The sequence below is a fragment of the Dipodomys ordii genome, unplaced genomic scaffold (assembly GCF_000151885.1).
Source record: "Dipodomys ordii isolate 6190 unplaced genomic scaffold, Dord_2.0 Scaffold12, whole genome shotgun sequence".
NCBI lineage: Eukaryota > Metazoa > Chordata > Mammalia > Rodentia > Heteromyidae > Dipodomys > Dipodomys ordii.
In genome coordinates, this window is record NW_012267228.1 from 23,381,831 (window position 1) to 23,395,751 (window position 13,921).

Below are 13,921 nucleotides of genomic sequence, written 5' to 3' on the forward strand. Positions count from 1 at the left end.
AAGAACAATTATAACAGCACTGTAAAAGTCATGTGACTATGATGTCTCTCATACACACACACTCTCTCTTCCTCTCTTCTCTCTTCTCTCTCTCTCGCTCTCTCTCTCTCTCTCTCTCTCTCAATATCTGTTTCCACTTAAGGGTTTTTGAAACTAAGAATAACCATTGGTAACTGAAGCCTCAAAGAGAAACTATAAACAAGGGGAGACACCAACACTCAAGACAGACAAGAGGAAACAATGGCAAAGACCCTCTGCTGGCATCCACCTCTGATCCATCAGGAAAAAGGGCTGTGTCAGCTTCTCAATGCTTTCACAGACCACAGCCTGGTTTCTAGCCCAGAGAAGGTGTTCATTAAATATCTATTGATGAATGAGAGAGAAGGTGAAACTGTTCAAAAGGAAATGTACTTATTACCTGACTTATATAACTATAACCTGTCTGTACATCACCTTTACAACAAAAAAAAATTTTAATCTAAAAAATTAAAAGTTAGAAAATTAAAAATAAGTAAATATTTATTGATGAACAGCTGGACAGATGAATGCCATTAGGATCGGTCAGACTCAAATACCAGCCTCTCTTCCCTGGTCAGACAAGACAACCAGGATAAGGAAAATCTGAAGTGTGTTCCACAGGCACCAGAAGAGGCACCAGCCCACATCCCCGACTGGCCCACCTACTCAGGGCCCAGTTGCTAAGAAGGAAGTGCTGGGACACCCATTTGAATCTGGCTATCTTAAGCCTGTGATACCACTGTGGAAGCCAGACTAGAGACAGCCTGGTTGCCTAGAAGCTGGGAAGGGTGAGGCCTCTCCAGTGAAATGAAAGGATAATAGATATGACCCCCAATTAAAATTTAGAAAAACTTATAAGGTGGCCATAAAAGCTAGCTACTTCCTTTCCAGACCATCCGTATCCTTGACCCACCCAACCCCTCCCCCAAAGCCCAGAAAGGGAGTGGTTAGGTAAGGGAAAGAGTTGTGTCCAGTTCACATTCAAAAAACCAGCCACACGGGGCTGGGAAGGTGGCTCAGTGGTAGAGAGCTTGCCTTGCATGCATGAGGCCCCGGGTTCGATTCCTCAGCACCACATAAGCAAAAAAAAAAAAAAAAAGGCGGAAGTGGTGCTGTGGCTCAAGTGGTAGAGTGCTAGCCTTGAGCTGAAGAGCTGAGGGACAGTTCCCAGGCCCAGAGTTCAGGCCCCACGACCGGACCCCCCCCCAAAACAAAACAGCCACATGGTTAAATCCGTACCTACACCCAGGAAGGTTCAGCCTGTGGGGAGCCTGCCAAACACTCAGCTGGAGGGAAAGGCAGTTAGAGAAGTGGACAGAGTATTTCAAATGAACTTGATGATGATGATGATGATTATAAAGTAATGTCTGTTCACTATAAAAACAGGGAGAGTAGTATAAAAAGGGAAATCTCAGCTGGAAATGTACCTCAGTGTTCAAGTGCTTGCCTAGCATGTACAAGCCCTGAGATCTATTCCAGTGCCAAGAGGAAGGGAGGGGAGAGAAAGAAAGGGAAGGACAGGGGAGGAGGATAGAGGAAGGGAAGAGATGGGAAGGGATGGGAGGGGAGAGGGAAGAATTAAAATCACCACAATCCCATTTCCAATCATCTCTATGTATGTTATTCACTTTGTTTTCAATGGAATTATTCACAGAAGCTACTTAGAAATTTGTTTCAGAAAGAATAGGAGAGGAGACAAGAGGAGAGGAGAGGAGAGGCTCTTGTTTCCAAACTTCATTAAGTCCCTCTCATCCACCCCATAAAGACTGAAGGAAACTCTGAAATTATGATTAAAGTTGAAATTAAACTACAGTGGATACTGAAGTTCTCCCCGCCCAGGCATGTAGAGGTTTGAATGAAAATTAACTTGATCTAGACAAATAAGAACTATGACATATCTTAGATCTATGGTATAGAGTGAAACTTACCCAGATAAATGGATGGATAAAAGTTTAGCAAGAAAGAGTAATAGAACGAGAATGAGAAAGAGAAAGAGAAAGAGAAGAGACATACACATGTATGATTATACATGCAGAGACAATTCTAGGATACTTAAAAACTACACACTGGTTCCACCTCAGAGATGGAGGGGAAAATGGACATTTCGGTATTTTATATAGTGCTGCACTGTTATAAACATTTTACCATGGACAAGCATCATCTTTTTAATTCTTTTTTTTTTGGGGGGGGTGTCCGGTCGTGGGCTCTGAACTCTGGGCCTGGGGCTGTCCCTCAGCTCTTCAGCTCAAGGCTAGTGCATTACCACTTGAGCCACAGCGCCACTTCCGGCTTTTTTCTTTTTGCTTATGTGGTGCTGAGGAATCAAACCCAAGGCCTCAGGCATGCAAGGCAAGTGCTCTACCACTGAGCCACCTTCCCAGCCCCTCTTTTTAATTCTTATATAATTCTTTTATAATTCTACAGTGATTTTTTTCCACTTCATAGATGATGCATATGTCATGTTTCAGAGCAGAGGGAAAGTAGTCATGTGGCTCATTTTATTGCCACTGTGAGCAAACACCTGAGACAACCAACTTGGAGGAAGGACTTACTTTGCTCCTAGCTTCAGAGGTTTCAGTCCATCATGACAGGGACGCTGTGGTGGAGCAAAGCAGCTCACGGCTCACATCACGGCAGCCAGGAAGCAGAGAGAAGAAGCAAAGGCCGTCCCCAGAGGCTTACTTCCTCCAACTAGGTCACATCTCCTAAAGCATCACCTCCTCTCAAAACAGCACTGCCAGTTGGGAACCAAGCATTCAACATATAAATCTTGGGGACATTTCACATTTAAACCATAATAAAGATAGCAGAGGGGGTTCAGCTCATCAATGGATGTTAGGACAAGAGGAGCCTGGATTATCCATATGGGTCCAGTGCAGTGACTGTATCCGAAAAGTAGAAGGGAGGAATAGAGGGAGAGGTGAGGAAGGAAAAATGGTCAGAGGCAACTAACTACACTAGTTATGCTGAAGATGGCAGAAGGGGCCACATGCCAAGAAGAGAGACCTAGAAGCTAGAAAAGATAAAGTTGTTTTTCCTGTTGACTACTATCGAAGGAAGCATGCAGTACCACCAAAAGCACTGAATGGAGGGATAAGTTATTAGTGCTTGCAAGAGAAAACTTTAACTTGATTAGTATTCTATCCCTAACTATATCCTTCATACCAAGGCCATAATTTTATTATGGAACAAATCAGGGCATAAAGCATATGTGGCCATGCTGGATGAGGTCAGTTAATAAAGTGAAAAAACTGTAACTTGTTGATGATTTATTGATGATCCTACATGGTGAAGCAGTGTATTGTGCCTTCCTCCCTGGGCCTCCCTCCTTAACTTCCTTTTGATATTGAGGCCCCCAGATACTATGAAAAAAAGATCATTTGATGTGAATGATCACAAAGCCTGCCTGTGTCCTGGTCCAGCTTCTCATTACAGTTAGAACTAGAGACATGGGTGTGTTGGGCCACATTGATGAGCCAACTCTCCCATGTCTGGGCCCCAAGTCAAACACACACATCTGTGTGTGCACACATGTGCATACACACCCACAACTGTACACATGTCAGCTGCAGGGAGCCGCACTCAGGTGCACAGGGGCTAGTTTCTCTTTGCCCCTTGCTCTCAGACAGGCCAGTGGAAGGATTTGACCCTCTGTACTTTTTCCTTTAAATTTAGAAATTTTTAGCTTTGGGGAAATAAACAAACTTGCCAATACTTTGTCTGTTTGACAGGAAAACTAGCCTATGCTCAATAGAAAATGAAACTATAAAACCTAAAACAAAAACAGAAAGTATCTCACTTCAGGAAACTCTGGACACCACAGGGAAACCGCTGATGGCTGCCCTGTTCTGGAGTGTGTGTGTGTGTGTGTGTGTGTGTGTGTGTGTGTGTGTGTGTTCCACTGGATAGTTTTGTCACCATGGGCAAAGTACTTAACTCTAGGCCTCAGCTTCCCCATTTCTAAGTTATGAGGAGGAGTAGTACTTCTCCTAGCAGAGATTGTAGCTAGGATGTAATAATGTTTATGCATATATTATTTTTTGGGGGGGGTCCGGTTGTGGGGCCTGAACTCTGGGCCTGGACGCTGTCCCTCAGCTCTTCAGCTCAAGGCTAGTGTTCTACCACTTGAGCCACAGCGCCACTTCCAGCTTTTTTTCTTTTTGCTTATGTGGTGCTGGGGAATCGAACCCAGGGCCTCATGCATGCAAGGCAAGTGCTCTACCACTGAGCCACCTTCCCAGCCCTATGCATACATTTTGTATAATAGAGTACTCTGTGGATTTTGAACGTTGATATTCATAGTTCCACAATTTTTCATCTTCCTGCTGGTGAAGCACACACACACACACACCACCACCACCACCACCACCACCACCACCACCACAGTCTGACTTTCCACTTGGAAGGTTCATTTCCCCCGTGGTTTTCAAAGCACCTTGACACTTCGCTTCTTTTCTTTCTTGAGCCTCATGAAAATGTTGTGGGATACTGGAATAACCACTGAAATAAATAAATACACACAGAGACACATTGGATGAGAGGCCTGCCAAAAATTTGCTGCAGGGTATTTGTAAACTCACACCCTGTACACACTCACACACAAAAGCATTTAAGTGCCCAGCCTTTGGGAAAGTAGATAAAGATGGTGCTTTGTTGAGTGTGATTGTGTGCAGCCATTAGGAAATTGCATGTCCACATTTCTAATGGCACAGTGCCTCGGCCATAAGGAACGATGAGAAGAGACGCTACAGTGTGGACGCCCAGGAAAAGCGCCTGCCATCGGGTCAAGGCAGACTCATCCTTCCCAGTGGACACTTGCCTGATGCCTTTCCCTTCACACTGCTCAGAGTTTTCCAAATTGTCGTGTATGTGCCAGTACTGGGGCTTGAACTCAGGGCCTCCTGTTCTCACTTGCCTTTTTCACTCCAGGCTAGAGCTCTAGGACTTGAGCCACATCTTCACTTTAGGCTTTTTGGATGGCTAATTGGAAATAAGAGTCTTATGGACTTTTCTGCCTGGGCTGGCTTTGAACCAACATGAACCACAAGCACCAAGCATTTTCCAAAATGTTCATGGTGAGACTGAATTATTTGTATAAATTAGGTAATAGAAATAAGCTTTTACATTCAATGTCTTCCCTGAGCATATGCGACTGGCTGGCAGTGGCAACAGTGTCCCAGGTCAATTGGCCACACGAAGCATGGCGACCGTTACCCTTTCTTCTCACCACGAGCTTAGCTTTTGCCACCAAACTCAGCCCAGGGTTGATGAGAAATCAACTATTATTATAACTAATACATGTCTGCTGTGTCTGCCAAACCATATACACAGACTTGGTAGTCTATACACAGTGTCCCCCTCAGCAGGAAAATCAAATTCACCCATGAGAAGTGATGATTATAGTCAACATTTAGTGAGCTTCTACTATGTGCCAGGCCTTCTAATACACGCTTACTTTCTTCCCTGGATAATCATCTAGGGATTACCCCCACCTCATAGAAGAACATGTAAAGAAGCCATCACTCCAGGCAGCCCAGCAACTAAACAGCAGGGTCAATCAAGTCACACACCCAGGCCTGTGTGACCCAGGGCCCATGTTCTCTACCAAGGCAGTGATGAACTTCTGGTAAGATGTATACTGGAAGCAGCAGCAATGCCAACCCAGCTGATTCCTCTATGAGAAAACACTGTGGCTAATGTTCCCTTAGATGGACGGTAGCCATTGAGAGGGAAGCAGCAGGTGACCTCCTGATGCCAAAGAACTTCAAGGTGTGAAGTCCTCAGGGGGCTCACCCGTGTCCTCCCTTCCTACCAGGAAGAATGCCCAAGACTCTGAAAGAGGCAGGACGCCCCAGATCATGGGTCTTTGTAGGGTGGCATGGGACTGGCAGCTCCTGGCTCCCATACCCAGGCCCCCTGTGTGGACACTGGTACCAGAATGACCTGGAACTTGTTCGTGCTTCAGTCATTATTCAACAAGTCTTCACCCAGTACCTGCTGAGTCGTGGGCACTGTTCCAGTGAACTGTATCAGTGTGCTCCCTGCCTCCTGGGCTTCATGACAAGCAACAAGGAAAGAACAGCGTTGGGGCTCATCAAATCACATCCCAACCTATGGCGCTCTCACATGCGCAGTGGAAGAACACCTTCAGATTCCAGAGAGCACTGAGCTTGTATTATCCCCCCAAGTAAATAGGTGAAGCAGGAATCACTGAAGTCCCTTCATCTGACAAAATTTTACACACACACACACACACACACACTGATTGTCTTAAATTCCCCAGGAATCCCATCAAATAAACAGAAATGCTGAACTCTGGGAGAAAAGGGACGAAACGAAAATCATTGCCATACCTGGCCATTGCTTCTAAGGCCAGGGTTGAGAAATACCCTGGATTCCTTCCTCACCTGTAACAGCCTCCCCTCACCCTGGCCCTTTCCCTCTCTTCAATCAGAGGGATTAAAGCTTTAACCCTCTGTCCCTTTTAGTTTTCAGAGTTTATATGGTCCTAGTTTTCATGTGTAGGTTAATAAATTGGTTATGCTTTCTCTGGTTAATTTGTCTTTGGTTATAAGTGTGTCTGACATGACCTTTATGGTGGGCGGGAAAAAGAACACCATCATCCCTTTTCTGCCTCTACTGTAGTCAGGAAATAACTTAGCAGGATATAAGTGAAGGTCACATTTGTGATTAATAGAAAAATGACTCAAAGATGTCCTTATACTAACCCCTGGCCAGTGAGCAGATGATACAATTTCCGGGCAAAGGGTAATTAAGGGAGCAGACAGAAGTCAGCTCGCTCATCTGCTGATCTTAAGACAAGAGGAGTAGCCTGGATTCTTCAGGTGGATTCTGAGTAATTATAAGTTTCTTCAAATGAAAGAGGGAAGACTATGGGAGAGTTAAAATGGTAAAGGAAGAAAGAAGAAAGGGGCCACAAGCCAAAGAATTCGCAGCTGCTTCTAGAAAAGAAGCAGGATTTTCCTCTGGAGTCTCCAAAAAAGAATGTGGCCCTGCTCACACTTGATTCTAGCCTCCCAGCCCCCAGAACTGTACAATAATAAATATGAGTTGCTTTAAACTACCACATTTGTGGTAGTTCAGTACAACACCCTGAAAAACTCAAACAGCAACCCGTGAAAGTTCTTGTCTTCAGGTAGTCTCCTTCATAGGTCCTTCAGAGTACTTGTCACCTTGTCACCTACCCCTGCCCAAATCACCACCCCCAGCATGGAACCCCGCCTGGGCCTTGTGCATGCGAGGCCAGCACTCCAGAACCTGTGGCACTTTTAAAGGACCTGCTTGTTACTTGGGAGGGGACAGGAGAGGAGCCTTCCTAGAGGTGGTGACACTAAAGGGCAGATCTGAATAATAAGAAGGTTACAGCCTTTGCTGGGATTGGTATCCCAGCAAAGAGTAAGAGGGAAGGAGCCAGACAGCATTGCACGCCGAAGGGCCACCTGCCTACCCCAGAGCAGCAGCAATGAGGGCCACTCCAGGCTGGAGCCCTGGCCTGCGCTTCCCTCACCAGCTGTTGGATGTCATATCCCAAGATATTCATTGCAAAGGGAAAACAAATCCTTTTTGTGGAAATAGGCAGAGTCAATAGACCCTGCAAACCCAAGGTCTCAAGTGTCTTTGGCATAGCAACTTCACATAAGGGAAGAAGGCTCGGGAAGAAAGGTCATGATTAGCAATAAAGCTGATGGAGGCTGGGGAGACGGGGCAGGGGATGCTGGGCACTTACTGACACAGCAAGTCCTGGGAGGAGCACTGTGCTCACTAAAGATCCATCAAAATCCTCCATCTCTCTTTTCCCCTTCTCACTCAAGGCATTCCAACCCAAGTCTAGAATCATTTCTTCAAACCAACTCCTTTTCCCTGTCTTCTTCATTATCAATTCAGAAAGTTCCATCTCTTAGCATCATCTTTGAACACCCCTTCCTTGGCTGACCTTTATCTTACCCAGGCTTGCCTCCCATCTCTGTGTCCAGCAACCTCTGACCTTCCTAGATGACAAATGATGACAGAGCCTACATCAACTTGTTCTTCCTACCCCACGTCTACCCCAGGACCTAGAGAGGTGTTAGCACAGGGCTGACAATTCTGGAGTTTACTTTTACTTTTTTTAGGCAGATCATGGTGCCTCACTCTTGACTGAGTCGTTTAACCCCTTACTCAAGCATCCCCTGGAACAGCTGGGCAGTAATATAGGAAAGAAAACAGGCCCAGCCCTCACCATGCTCTGCCAGCCCTACAAGACTTTAGACTCATTTCCTCCTCTGCGAGCTCTTAAGATTAAACTTCCTCCTTCCTGGTGAGATTGTTTAACAAGCAGGGAGAGTTTGTGACAAGCCTTCTTTAAGGAGGGCCATACTTGGGCAGGGCCTGGAATAGCTGCCCCATCAAGGGGCTGCCCGATCTCTCCCTCCGGGCTGTCACATATGGTAGAGGTACCAGGAAGGCTTCCACCCCTCTGAGAACCAGGAGGCTAAACCAGGAGCAGCAGGGCCACTGGCTAGGTAAAGACTCAAGGCACCAGACGAACCATCTCACCTTCTCCACTGAAGCAAAGAAGTAGGAGCCCTGAGCCCTCAGGTATGTGTCTGCTGTATTGGAAAGTGTTTTACCCTGGGTCTATACTACTGAAAGAATGATGGAAGGAGGGAGGATGGGAAATGGGGGGTGAGCCTGAGAGACATAGATAAAAGGAGGAAGAAAACCACATAACCAAAGAGATTTCTGACAGCAGACTAAGGAAAGCAAATACATTTCAGCTGAGGGCCCAACTATGATCAGTTGAGCTGGGCTGTGATATGAAGGCTTCAAAGGCTGAGTTCAGGCTCAGTGCAAAGGCATGCCACGATTGATTAGTTATGTTTGCCATTAGCACAAAGATAAGATGTGGGGCACACAAAGGGATCTGATAACCCACACTGTGGGCTTCCTTTCTTTCTTCTTTAACCACAGGGTCTCTCAACATTTTTCCATTCATTCATCTATTCACTAAAAAAAAAACACAGTGTGTTTGTTTGCCACACAAATATTTGAATGATGAATAAAGAAGGGAGGTTCCTCTTTGGCCACAAATCTTATTTTTCCTCTGAAAATAATGATAAGTTATGGCAAAGGTGCATAGTCTTGAGGTTTTCTACCTGTGTCATATTGGGCTGGTCCCTTCCTTTCACTAAGAATCAGTTTTCTCATCTGTAAAATAAGAGTGACAGTCTGACAGTTTAAACATCCTGTATCAGTATGTCCATTTCTGTCCAGGAATGTATGATCATAATCACAAAAATGCATAAAATAGAACCTAATGTATGCCAAATATTCTCCATCATAATACATGTCACTTTCCTATCACCTCAGTGGGGAATATGTATTGTTATTGCCAGGCAGCATGGCTGTGGAGTGAAGTGTCTTGACCAGAAACCAAGTCCATGGCTGGAAGCAAGCAGCCTGGGTACTGGCATGTCCTTGAAGATGATTCATTCACTGGACATTCATTGAGCACTTGCTACGTGTCAGGCAAACAGGGATAAGTGGTTAACAAGGCAGTAACATGCATACATAGTTGTAGCCAGCAAGCAAAACACAACTTGCCCAGATAGACATTTCCAGGTCAGTTTGTCATAGGCCTTAGATGTGGGCTGGCTGAGAGTCAGGGATGAAATCTGCTAAGCCCATCTAGGACCTCTGGGAACAGGAGGAGAAAGGACAGGATTGGAGAGCACAGTAGAGAATCTAAATGGAAGAGGAAGGCGGGAAGAAAGAGGGTAAATCCAACCAGACTAGGAAGGAGATGTTGGCAGAAGGTGAGGTCAGGGGACTGTCCTGCCCTGGCAAGCTCAGCTGTGGATGGGGATTGGCTTTGCCCAGTCTGTCATCGGTTTGCCTGCTATTGTACACCTGGAGGTTTAGGGGCGTCTGTTTTCCAGTCATTATTTACACAGCTGTTTCTGAGCTCCACTCTATGTTTGCACACAGGTCCAGTTGTTTACTCAACAATTACATTCTAATAGGAGCCTTGGAGCCTGCAGAGCTGAGGCACCTAACCTCCTCACTAGTTTTCCTGGGTAGAGGACCCATAAAGTCATGAGTTGCCAACATTTCCTTGGGCAATGGGAACGATCCACCGGAAGCGAAACCAGCCCATCTAATACTGACAATCCTGGTGTGGCTTCTGGTGGGCAGCAGACAGGCTGAAAGCCCTGCCAAGCCTGAAATCCCATCGGGCAGGCCCTTCGGAGTCTGTGCCCATGCTTTTTTTGACTGGCACCAGTCCCTCACGTTCAAGGCTCTGGAAGGCAGGGTGAAAACGCCAAAGTTTGCTACTTCAGGGCATAGCCTGGGGAGACTAAAGAGATTGTGGGGGAAACAGCCCTACTTTTTGGTGTCTGTGTTTTGCTCAGCTGTGCCTCCTTGGGTCAGTTGCCTCATCTTGTGGTTATATCTAAACTCGCTTAGCCCAGTAGAGTAGGAGTATTAATAAATGTGGGGGTTTGACTAATGTGGACTTTGAAAAGGACAATGCATAATAGGTGAAGACTATGGAACCCTGCTGTTGTCAAAGCTGAGTGCCTACTGGGGCTTTTAGAAACAATGAAGCATTAATTACCTCGGGAAGCTCACAGGCTGGGGGGGCGGGGAAGGGAGGGAGACACTCTTAACCAGTTTTCCATTGCTGGAGCAAAATGCCAAAAAAAATCAACTTAAAAGAAGGGAAAGTTTGGTTTGGCTCATGGTTTCAGAGGCTTTAGTCCATGGTCATTAAGCTCCAATGTTTCTGGGCCTGTAGGGAGGCTGAACATCTTGGCAGGGTATATGTGCTGGAACAGAGCTCTTCACCTCATAGTGGCTGGGAAGCAAAGACTGAGGGCAAGGGGAAGGTGCTAGAATGAACTAAACCTTCAAGGGCATACTCAGTGACCCACTTCCTCCCACTAGCCTCCACCTCTGAAAGTTTCTACCGCCTCCCAATAACCCATTCAACTGAGTTCATCATTGAGTTAATCCATTGATGAGGTCAGAGCCTTTAGGATCTACTCATTTCCTAAAGGTCTCACCTCTGAACACAGCTGTTTTAGATTTCATTCAATACCTGAGCTTTCGTGAGACAGTTTAGATCCAAACCACAAGAGATGTGTACAACTTCTAATACACTCCATCCAAACAGCCATCAACATAATAGGCAGTACATACGGAAGGCTGACTAAACATGGTGATCAAACCTCAAGAGAGAAAGGGTAGTGTGAGACTTTCCTGCCCAGGTAACTGTGGTTTGAGATGGAAAACTCCCTGCATATCAGGAACAACTCTTCTGGGTACCACTAAGAAAAAACAACTCAAACTAGTCCAACAAAAAAAGGAACATACATACTTATGATTTTAAGCATGGATAGTTCCTGGGGCTCAAATGGCATGGCCACTTCTGTCTCCATCTCTGAGAAGCAGGCAGGTTTTCTTCACATAATAGCAGCAATACACATCAATGTCCCTACTTTTGAATCTTGAATCAGCCCAGCAGGAGCACAGCTTCTCTTTCCTTGCATGTCTCTAAAAGTTTCAGGAAAGAGATCTGATCTTTCTAGAATGAGCCACTTGCCCACATCTGATTCTGTCTCTGTGATCTAAAGAAAGAGCACACTCCTCAGAGAGGCCTGGCCATGAGACCACTCCTGAAGCCAGAGAATGCTTATTCTTTCTAGGCTTCAGTTTCCTCCCTACTATATACAGTTCAGAAAAAAAAAAAAAAACATCTACCTGATAAGACAGTTGGGTAAGTTCAATTAAAGGACACAGGGATCAAAAGTAGCAAATCACTAGAGATTACTGGTGAGGTTGCTTCCTCAGTGAAACCTGAATCGTATAGACTCTAGGTGAAATGTTATCTCTTAACTTATTCCAAAGAGTCTTTGTTATGGAGGCAGCCATAACAAAGCCGTAACTTTTTTAATCAAAAAAGTTAAGTTCTAATTGCTTCTGATGGGAAGGGACAGAATTGCCCACTAGGTGGGTGTATGTTTTCATGTTTGACCTGATGACATTATTTAGAAAGGCCAACAGCAGGCCTCCTGTGGCCAGGGAATGACCTCAGATGTAGTGGGAAACCCCGCCCTGCCCCAGTTAGTTCTCTCTTGACTTACAACCAGGCTCTCAGCAAAGAGAACTCGGTAACTCACACTGACCTCTGGCACTAATGGATCTGAAGAATCTAGCCCCTGAGTTCACTCTGCCTCCTCAGACAATGGAGAGAAGAAGCAATGTCTTCCCCTTTTTTCTAGCTGCTTTTGTGGTATCTAGAAGTGCTAATTTTCAATCAGAGAACACATCCTCCTCTTCTAACTTAGCAGGATTTGTGAGAGACAGTTGAAGGCACAAGGGGCATTTCCAGGGAAAAGAGTTAGGAGGCTGGCTTCACTAACAATACCTTTCACTAACAGAGCCCTTCTATGGTGCCAGGTGCTATGTTTGGGGTACATTCTTGCCTTTGATCACTTGTACTTACAAATAAAGTTTTATTGGAACACACCACATTTTCCCATTTGTCTACAGCTGCTTTTCTGTACCAGTGGCAGAACTGAATAGTCATGACAGAACAAATGGCCCACAAAGCCCAAAATATTTACTGTCCGACCCTTTACAGAAAAATGCCAACCTACATGGGCTCTTGGCCATGCACAGGGGCATACACACCTGTAATCCAAGCTACTCAGGAGGCTGAGATCTGAGGATCAAAGGAAGACAGCCCAGGCAGAAAAGTCCATGAGACTCTTTTTTCCAGTTAACCACCAAAAATCTGGAAATGGAGGTAGGCCTTAATACTAGAGCACCATAATTGAGCAAAAAAGCAAAGAGATAGCACCCAGGCCCTGAGATCAAGTCCCAGTACCAGTACAAAAAAAAAATATAAAGAATGTGGATCTCTGAAACAGACTGCCTAGGTTTACCTCTGCAGTCTTTTTTTCCTCTTATTTATAGCTTACTACCCTGTGTCTCAGTTTCCCCAGTTTCCTCACTGAGTTGCTGCATAATTTAATTCATTAACATAATGAACAAGCCAGTCCCCAAAAAAATTTAGGTCCCATGGTTTCTTTTACTTGCAATAATTAGCATACATATAGGATAATCTTATCAGATGAGCTGAAAAGCTCAAACGCTAGGTATATATGACCATTTAAGATGATGCTAAGTGAAATGAACCTCAAGATATGGACACAAGGTCTGTCTTTTTGTTTCCTTTGTATGTTCTTCCCCCTATGGTATATCTCCTGTTGTCACTGTACTTGATTTTAGTACCCTGCATCTTGTATATACATTTGTCTAATCTGGGGAGGGGAAGGGGAATAACAAAACAGTGAAACAAGGACACAGGATGACCCATTGCAACAATGATTCCCACGGGAAAGTATATTGGAAATGAACTTTACAGCTTTGGGTGGGGATGGAGGGAGAAGTGGGGAGGTGGGGAAGGGAAGGGATAGTGGGACAACAACAAGGGAAGGGGTAACAATGATCGACAAGTAATGTACTCATTGCTTTACTCATGGAACTGTAGCCGTTCTGCACAGCATCTTTACAATAAAATAAATTTTAAAAAATAAAATAAAATAATGAGGAATTGCAGAATAGTACCTGGCACAGGCTATTTGTCCTCCTATTCTTGGAAACATTCCAGAACTTGGGGAGTAAAGGTCCTCAGAGCCTTGCAGGCCCAGCAAGGCTACCATTGGTCAAGCTGGAGAAAACCATTAAAGCCAAGTAAAATGAGAATGTGGCGTAATGGAAAACAAATGTCATTGGAACAAATTATCCCTACTGCCAGCCTTATTGCTCATGGATTTATTTACTGTTTACTCTCTGTGTTAGTGACATAATCAATAGTTGCTTGGAAGGACTGGGG